This window comes from Silurus aristotelis (genome assembly GCF_946808225.1).
Source record: "Silurus aristotelis genome assembly, chromosome: 15".
NCBI lineage: Eukaryota > Metazoa > Chordata > Actinopteri > Siluriformes > Siluridae > Silurus > Silurus aristotelis.
The window spans coordinates 13,736,251-13,746,584 of NC_139588.1; the positions used below are offsets into that span (position 1 = coordinate 13,736,251).

Consider the following 10,334-nt stretch of genomic DNA (forward strand, 5'->3'; position numbering starts at 1 on the left):
GTTAACACATCTTTCAGATAATTGAATGACAGTTCACAATTTTTTGTCCAGTCAAAAGTTGCATTTTTGCCCACAAGCTGGTTAAGCGGAGCTGCATATTTTGAAAAATCTTTTACAAATCATCTGTAGTAGGAGCAGAGTCCAACAAAAGCTCTGACTTCAGAAGGAGACTTGGGTGTTGGCCAGTTTCGCACCTTTTCCATATTACGTGGATCCGGCTGAAGTCCCTTCTGGGACACAACATGGCCCAGGAAGACCACGTGATCTCTAGCCAAGTGGCATTTTTTTGGATTTAAATTCAAACCTGCTGACCCAATTCTTGTAAACAATTCCTTTAAATTAGACAGATGTTTCTCGAATGTTTTGCTGTAAATTAAAACATCATCAAGATACACCATGCAGATGTGCCATGGAAGACCTCTCAGAACAAGCTACATCAAGCGTTGGAATGTTGCTGAAGAGTTAGAGTGACCCATCGGCATAGCCCGCCATTGGAAAAGTCCACGGCTAGTTGTAAAGGCAGTTTTCTCTCTGTCCTCTTTAGCAACTACAACTTGCCAAAAGCCATTGGAAATGTCTAATGTGCTGAAACAAGTTGAATTTGCCAATGCGTCCAGCGTGTCATCCACACGGGGCAGAGGATAAGAGTTTTTAACTGTGACACTGTTCAAGCGCCCACACAAAACCTCCATGCACCACATTTCTTTTTCCACAAGCACCAAAGGTGAGGCCCAGGGACTACAGCTCTCTCTCAGATAACACCATCTGCCAGCAGGGCAGTGACTAGTCTATCAATTTTAGCTGTTTTCTCAGGTGAGGCACGGTATGCACGTTGTTTAATGGGAGCTTGGTCTCCTGTTCTAATGCGATGTTTCACAAAAGTACACTTCCCAACACTTCCTTCAGATGCGCTGAAGATCGTATTGTGTTCTAACAACAATGCAGAAAGTGCAGCTCTTTGCGAGGCAGTGACTGGTGAGTCATCCAAGGACACTGAAGGTGCCACCTGTGACGTGGCTGCTGCAACTGAGTTCAATGAGCATTGATAAAGAGGCATAAGCTCAGATTCATTTACCCTGTAAAACTCACCCAGGTGCAGTCCTTGTTGCAATGAAATGTCTTGTCCTGTAGGATTTTAAATCCTTGCTTTGGTTAGTCCGTTCTGAACCCTGGTGACAGTGTGAGCAACCACCAGATCAAAAGAATCAGGAATGTTTGGCTTCAAATATCCTACATAGTCGCAAGGCACTTTAGCAATGTCCGGCGCACACACGAGAACTGGTACAATCGACTCACTTAGGGCTGGCAAGGTCATAGTGTTGGCTATAGAAACATTACAACACAGTGGAATAAAGTCATTGCTGGTGAGGAGTGGCACAGAAATGTCCCAAAGCCTTAACATTGCACAGCTGGTGTCCAGTACAGCATTGTTCCTCAAGAGAATGTCCCAGCCCAACGAAACAGACTGAGTGGTTTCCCGTAGCACATGAAATAAATGCTGCCATGATTTAGTCCCAAGTCGAAAGTTAACTGTAATGGTGCCCAATGTGTCAAGAATCTGACCATTTACAGCACGGGCTGCTACATAGTCCTTTTTCAATTAGCGGTTGCGAAGTACTGGAAGAGACATGCGAAATTTCGCACTCATAAGTGATACACTCGAACCAGAGTCCACTAACATTGAAACTGCCATGCCTTCAATCACCCCTCTCACATATGAAATCAGTGGCAATGCATCAGTGGTATTAATGAAAATGTCTTCAGATCTGGAAAGGTTGCCATTTATAGAGTTAGTCTGTAGGCCCGTGGGCAGATCAGCTGGTGTTTGGGCCCCAACATCAGCGACAATTAGTTTCCCAGCTGGCTCTGATGGTCTTCCATACTGGGAGATATGGAACGCACTCCACGCTTCTTAGAATCATGCATGTGCCCACTGAAACTCTGAGGACTTGGACTAGGACTGGGCCTCACTGGAAAGGAGACTTGTCCCTTCGTACATGATATTGTGTATTTGATTCCTCGCCGTGCCGCAGCACTCGTCTATCAGGTGAACGACCTCTTTGCGAGTCATAAGACCCTCGTGACTGGCACCCACGGCCGCCACAGTTGCACCTGCATGTTCGACTTGACTGTGAGTAAGCTTCACTGCACTCATCCATGCTGCCAAAGGCCAGTCTACTTCGCAACTTTCGATTTTCCTTCACCACATTTTTCAACTCCATCCTCACCTGCCTCATGTCCTCAGATGACCTCTCCACTGCTCTATACAGCCCATCATTATCAGCAAGAGGTTGAACAGTAGCAATTTAACCAGAATTAACAATGGAAGACACATTAATAGGAAAGCAATCATTTTTCAAAGCCTTCCTGGCATTCTCACACCGACCTGCTATTATTAATGCCTCCTCCAAATCAGATGCTCCCTGTTCATGGCACTTTGCTCTCAGCACCGGGTCAATTCCAGCAAGAAAACGACGAAATTTCTCCTCACTCTGTGCAGCATCTCCATAATCAGGAAAAGCCTCGTCCACCAGTATACTAACCTCCGCAGTATAAATCTCCAAGCTTTCCCGTGCAGCGCGAGGTCGTGCCGATAAACTAGCTTTAAACCGATTCATGAACTGTTTCTGTCCAAACGACTCTTTTAGTCTGTCCTTCACTGCTTTGTAATCAGCCTGGACAGTAGTGGGAAGAGTGTCCCAGAGTAGAAAGGCTGCATGGTTCAAGCGCGTAGGTAAAATCCAAGTCAAGTCAAATAGGTTTTCATTGTCATTTTAATCATATACAGTACAGTACAGCACTGACCAGTACAGTACAGAAGGTTTCTGCAAGTGGATTGTCCATATATAACTAAAAAAATAAATACTAATTAAAATACAAATAAATATTTCATAAAGATAAAAAACAAATGCCATAAAAATAGCTTGTATTTGTGAAGTAACCCTCTACAATGAGCTTTAAATGAATCTGGACTTTTTGTGTTGTGGTGTTGATGATTTAACTGAATTTGGGTATGATGCATGCAGCCGGGGCGATGCATTACTTTATATAAGAAGGGTTACACTTAAAATGGATAACCAATTGAAAAAACAGCAATGGTATTGTGGAATTGTTAAACATTTGTAAATTTGTATAGATTGTTGTAAACCTACAACATAATAGGCTTTTTGTGTAAGTTAAAAATCTTGGCAAAATGCTAAATAATAGGGTTGAGATTAATGTAGAAGAATAAAGGGGATTTTTGTGCACTACATTACTTGACTGACCAGAAGAACTACTTGCATTAGTGGCAGATTGAGCACAAGATTTGTCTGTTAACAATTTTTTTTTTTGTTTGTTTTTCTGATTTCTGATGTTTGTTTACACTACTTTTGATGTTGTGGCTGCATGCATCATTTCAGTTAAATCATCACACCCCCCAAAAAATGTCCAGGTGTATATAAAGCTCATTGTAAAGAGTTACTTGAATAATGCATGCTAGTAAGCTATAATAGGCAATAAATCTCAAATACATTTAAAAGTCACAGAAACCAAGATTCACAGAGAACACAAATTCGTTAGGATAGTATATAGTATTGGTTAGTACTATCTATATGCACAATATATGTAAAATGTATATTAATATTAATATTATATACCTGCAGTAGGGTAATATTTAGAGCGAGAGAGAGAGAGAGAGAGAGAGAGAGAGAGAGAGAGAGAGAGAGAGAGAGAGAAAACAGAAAAGGTATATTCTAATTATGTTTGGGTCTTACAGGGTAAATGTCTCCATCTGCTGACTACATGCAGTATCTCCAGTAGTTGTTCAGGTCAGAAGCAATCACCACACATGTATTCTTACATATCAGTATCGATTGCTACAGAGCATATGATTTTTTTAAATAATAAATGTATATTTGGAAACAGTAAAGTCAGCTATAGCAACAGCAAGTGAATCATGGAACAAATGTATATTAGCTAAGGCAAAAAAATTGCTTAAAGCTCAACCTCAAAATAGAGTAAAGATCAGCGGGTGAAGCAGAAGCACAGCAATGGCAATACATAAGTGACATGCTGGTGTTAAGGGTAGGCTAAAGTAATGTTAGTCCTCTCCCTTATACACCTGGATCAGTACTTAATCCATCCATCATAGCCATGGAATTCGTTATATACGCTCCAACTGCTAAAAGATGGAGCGTAAATGTGTGTTTGGATTGAGAAACTTGTCACAGGTTAGTAATACTTATTTAGACATAAAGATTGACATGCAAACAAACACACACACACACACACACACACACGATTTCAGAAGAGGTAAGAATGATTTTTTTAATATGCATAACCCTTTTTCTTTTGTCCACAATGAGGTAAATAACTTATAATATACACATAAATACACTTTTCCAGTAGTTATAATAATTTCAGAATAATGTAATGCAAAAAAATTAAATTGTAAATTAAATATGAAATAAACTATAGCTCTGTCCATAAAACAGAATAGTAGGAGTGAAGTCTCTAAAAGACATCTGTTTATTGGATGCATCAAATGCTGCACCGTAACATTATAATGGTTTTACATTCCCATTGACTTTAGACTGCGTTTCTAAATATAAATATAAATTTATATAAATAAAACACAAGCATTTTTTCAAAAGTAAAACTGTGATCAAATAAAAGTAAAATGTAATTTGTTTAAAATTCATTTGCATACTTCTTAAAACCATTATGAAATACATACATTACTGGTTCATTGATTATTCCTATAAAAATACTGTCCTTTTTATATTTTAAAAAGAGGTTTAGCATTATTTCGTTTGAGAACTGGAAGACATGTTTGTTTTCTTAAGTCATAGTAATACTTTTGAGCATTCAATTTATGCCACACAAATAAAACTAAATGTAATTAAATTAAAATGGGAAAAAAGACAACAAAAAGCATGGTTAAAAACATAGGCCTCTTTTTACTGTGTTAATGGTGTGTGTGAGGTTTCAGAAAAGCTGGAATGTGCAGTTTATCAAGACTTTCTGAAAATTCATGTTGAGGCAGTTGAGACAAGACTTTCTGCATAGCTGTAAGAAAAAGTGTTGCAGGAATTCTCCCCACTAGAAGGTTATACTGCTCCTCTCCCAGAATTTTGGACCAGAACACTTGATCCTCTTGAAGTGTGCTCTTCATTTTAAACTGCAACTTTGGCATGAAAAAGAGCAGGTTCTCGATGCACATTCTTAAAGCCCTAATACACTTAATGGAGTTTGCATTCCCTTTGGCGGTCCAAAGTTTATTCAATAGAAGATCCAGTGGTGTCATTCCATTCTGATCCTCAGCTAGCGGTGAAGCCCCATTTCCCAACAATATTATGACGGTATGTGGTTGTAAAAGCTCACATGCCACATGGAGTGGAGTTTTACCATCCCTCTCGTGTTTGCATACACGGTGGTTTATGTATAAGCGCAGAGAAGGTGTTCTATGAACCACCTGAAGGATGAACGCTATGACGTCATTCCTGCCACGGCGGATAGCCATTTCCAGGTGTGAATCTGATGTTGGAGAACAGCAGAATTGCTCTCCTGGATTTGCAAGGGCAACGTCCTGAAACTGATTCAGCAAGTATTGTGCATAATCTCGGTGGTCGTGCACGATGGCATGCAGAAGCGCCTCGGATGGGTTGTAGGTCTGTTGCCGGACGTTTTCTTCCCAGTGAAAAGTCTTCAGGTTTCGCATTTCTTCCAATATCCACACAGGTTTGTGGTCCCTCACAGCTTGGCAGAACGAAAGTGAGAGGAATTCGCTTTCTTTGCAGGTGTCGTCCATTTGTCCAGGCTACACTAGCTATATCCAGAGAACGATCAACACCTTTAGGTTGTCAGCATCAAATGTGTCATGGATTAATGTAAACAGACTAGAAGAACTGTGGCGATGCAGCCATGTCACCATGGCAACGGGTAAACGAAGCGTCCGTCGCGACGAATTCGTTTACCCGTTGCCATGGTGACATGGCTGCACCGCCACAGTTCTTCTAGTCTAGAAGAACTGTCAAAAAAAATCTTGTCAAAATGCCAAAATGTAATTGTGGAATATGATAGGGTTAAGTTGAATGTAGAAGCATAAAGGTTTTTTTTTTTTTTTACTTTACTACATTACTTGACTGACTAGAAAAACTACTTGTACTAGTGGCAGATTGAGCACAGGATCTGCCTATTAACGTTTGCTTATTCTGATTGTTTGCTCTTTATACTACTTTCACTCATTATTTAGAGTACACATCAAAATCCCCTAAAGCGTTATCCTTTATTAAACATGATATTTTGTTCTCATGTTTATAATTTTAGAGCAAAGTCAAGTCAAATAGGTTTTCATTGTTATTTTAATCATATACAGTTCAGTACGTTCCCCCAGGACCAATGTGCTACATCAAACAATATAAATGAACATAAAATAACACAGAAGTACACAATGAACTACACAAAACTCAAAACTAACAACATGAAATGCACATGTGCAACATTTAGTGCAAAAAAGGTAGAACATAAGACAAGAAGACAGTAGATATGGTGACAGTACAGCACTGACCAGTACAGTACAGAAGGTTTCTGCAAGTGGTTTGTCCATATATAAATAAAAAATAAATACTAATTAAAATACAAATAAATATTTTATAAAGATAAAAAAACAAATGCCATTAAAATAGCTTGTATTAGTCAAGTAACCCTCTACAATGAGCTTTAAATGAATCTGGACTTTTTGTGTTGTGGTGTGATGATTTAACTGAATTTGGGTATGATGCATGCAGCCGGGGCGACGCATTACTTTATATAAGAAGGGTTACACTTAAAATGAAAAAACAGCAATGGTATTGTGGAATTGTTAAACGTTTGTACATTTGTATAGATTTCTGTAAACCTACAACATAATAGGCTTTTTGTGTAAGTTAAAAATCTTGGCAAAATGCTAAATAATAGGGTTGAGATTAATGTAGAAGAATAAAGGGGATTTTTGTGGACTACATTACTTGACTGACCAGAAGAACTACTTGCATTAGTGGCAGATTGAGCACAAGATTTGTCTCTTAACAATTTTTTTGTTTGCTTGTTTTTCTGCTTTCTGATGTTTGTTTACACTACTTTTGCTGCTGTGGCTGCATGCATCATTTCAGTTAAATCATCACAACTCCCCCAAAAAAATGTCCAGGTGTATATAAAGCTCATTGTAAAGAGTTACTTGAATAATGCATGCTAGTAAGCTATAATAGGCAATAAATCTCAAATACATTTAAAAGTCACAGAAACCAAGATTCACAGAGAACACAAATTGGTTAGGATAGTATATAGTATTGGTTAGTACTATCTATATGCACAATATATGTAAAATGTATTTGAATATTAATATTATATACCTGCAGTAGGGTAATATTAAGAGAGAGAGAGAGAGAGAGAGAGAGAGAGAGAGAGAGAGAGAGAGAGAGAGAGAGAGAGAGAGAGAGAGAGAGAGAGAGAGAGAGAGAGAGAGAGAGAGAGAGAGAGAACAGAAAAGGTATATTCTAAATATGTTTGGGTCTTACAGGGTAAATGTCTCCATCTGCTGACTACATACAGTATCTCCAGTAGTTGTTCAGGTCAGAAGCAACTACCACACATGTATTCTTACATATCAGTATCGATTGCTACAGAGCATATGATTTTTTTAAATAATAAATGTATATTTGGAAACAGTAAAGTCAGCTATAGCAACAGCAAGTGAATCATGGAACAAATGTATATTAGCTAAGGCAGAAAAATTGCTTGAAGCGCAACCTCAAAATAGAGTAAAGATCAGAGGGTGAAGCAGAAGCACAGCAATGGCAATACATAAGTGACATGCTGGTGTTAAGGGTAGGCTAAAGTAATGTTAGTCCTCTCCCTTATACACCTGGATCAGTACTTAATCCATCCATCATAGCCATGGAATTCGTTATATACGCTCCAACTGCTAAAAGATGGAGCGAAATTGTGTGTGTTTGGATTGAGAAACTTGTCACAGGTTAGTAATACTTATTTAGACATATAGATAGACATGTAAACAAACACGCACGCACGCACGCGCACGCACGCACGCACACACACACACACACACACACGCACACACACACGCACACAAATGATTTCAGAAGAGGTAAAAATGATTTTTTTTAATATGCATAACCCTTTTTCTTTTGTCCACAATGAGGTAAATAACTTATAATATACACATAAATACACTTTTCAGTAGTTATAATAATTTCATAATAATGTAATGCAAAAAAATTAAATTGTAAATTAAATATGAAATAAACTATAGCTCTGTCCATAAAACAGAATAGTAGGAGTGAAGTCTCTGAAAGACATCTGTTTATTGGATGCATCAAATGCTGCACCGTAACATTATAATGGTTTTACATTCCCATTCCCATCTAAATATAAATATAAATTTATATAAATAAAACACAAGCATTTTTTCAAAAGTAAAACTGTGATCAAATAAAATTAAAATGTATTTTGTTTAAAATTCATTTGCATACTTCTTAAAACCATTATGAAATACATACATTACTGGTTCATTGATTATTCCTATAAAAATACTGTCCTTTTTATATTTTAAAAAGAGGTTTAGCATTATTTCGTTTGAGAACTGGAAGACATGTTTGTTTTCTTAAGTCATAGTAATACTTTTGAGCATTCAATTTATGCCACACAAATAAAACTAAATGTAATTAAATTAAAATGGGGAAAAAATACAACAAAAAGCATGGTAAGAACATAGGCCTCTTTTTACTGTGTTAATTGTGTGTGTGAGGTTTCAGAAAAGCTGGAATGGGCAGTTTATCAAGACTTTCTGAAAATTCATGTTGAGGCAGTTGAGACAAGACTTTCTGCATAGCTGTAAGAAAAAGTGTTGCAGGAATTCTCCCCACTAGAAGGTTATACTGCTCCTCTTCCAGAATTTTGGACCAGAACACTTGATCCTCTTGAAGTGCGCTCTTCATTTTAAACTGCAACTTTGGCATGAAAAAGAGCAGGTTCTCGATGCACATTCTTAAAGCCCTAATACACTTAATGGAGTTTGCATTCCCTTTGGCGGTCCAAAGTTTATTCAATAGAAGATCCAGTGGTGTCATTCCATTCTGATCCTCAGCTAGCGGTGAAGCCCCATTTCCCAACAATATTATGACGGTATGTGGTTGTAAAAGCTCACATGCCACATGGAGTGGAGTTTTGCCATCCCTCTCGTGTTTGCAAACATGCTGGTTTATGTATAAGCGCAGAGAAGGTGTTCTATGAACCACCTGAAGGATGAACGCTATGACGTCATTCCTGCCACGGCGGATAGCCATTTCCAGGTGTGAATCTGATGTTGGATAACAGCAGAAATGCTCTCCTGGATTTGCAAGAGCAACGTCCTGAAACTGATTCAGCAAGTATTGTGCATAATCTCGGTGGTCGTGCACGATGGCATACACAAGCGCCTCGGATGGGTTGTAGGTCTGTTGCCGGACGTTTTCTTCCCAGTGAAAAGTCTTCAGGTTTCGCATTTCTTCCAACATCCACACAGGTTTGTGGTCCCTCACAGCTTGGTAAAATAAAAGTGAGAGGAATTCGCTTTCTTTGCAGGTGTCGTCCATTTGTCCAGGCTACGCTAGCTATATCCAGAGAACGATCAACACCTTTAGGTTGTCAGCATCAAATGCGTTATAGATTAATGTAAAAAAAACTTCGAAAATACCGAATAGATCACGTTGTACCTTATTTTAGAATGCTCCTAAATCCACACCAACTCAAACTCAGTCTGTTTTTTTTATCTCAGCCGTCACGATCACAGTGATGTTGAGGAGGAGAATGATAAGGATGGTGTCACTGCAGTGCAGTCGAATATGCGCAGAGGCCACTTTCTTATATGCGGAAGCGTCCGTCGCGACGAATTCGTTTACCCGTTGCCATGGTGACGTGGCTGCACCGCCAAGGTTCTTCTAGACGTCTGGTGTTTGACAGGAGATATTTTTATGAAGAGCAAAATATTTTAAGTTATTTAAAGTTTAAGTTGATTTAAACTTTTTAACAATTTAAACAATTGCACGGGGGTGGGGGGGTGGGGGGGGGCACTCAAAGCTCAAACATAAATATAAACATAAATATGAATAAAAACAGACAGGAATATTAGTCCAGAATAAATCAATTTAAACTTTAAATAACTTAACATATTTTGCTCTCCATAAAAATATCTCCTGTCAAACACCAGACGTCTCACACCTTCATCATGCAGCTCTTCAGAAACTCTCCCTGTGTAAATACTCGGCTTCACTTTGTGATTTTGCTCTGGTGAAAAACGTCTGCTGAAATGTCAG

General features: G+C 38.5%; 2 pseudogenes across 2 annotated transcripts; both read right to left on the minus strand.

Annotated features, from left to right (window-relative positions):
• Positions 1 to 4,936: 4,936 nt before the first annotated feature.
• LOC310737476 (ankyrin repeat domain-containing protein 9 pseudogene) lies at positions 4,937 to 5,815 on the minus strand (annotated as a pseudogene). The gene has a single exon. The product of its transcript is annotated as an ankyrin repeat domain-containing protein 9 pseudogene (transcript).
• Positions 5,816 to 8,771: 2,956 nt separating this feature from the next.
• LOC310737477 (ankyrin repeat domain-containing protein 9 pseudogene) lies at positions 8,772 to 9,893 on the minus strand (annotated as a pseudogene). Its single transcript has one exon. The product of its transcript is annotated as an ankyrin repeat domain-containing protein 9 pseudogene (transcript).
• Between the last annotated feature and the right edge of the window lie 441 nt (positions 9,894 to 10,334).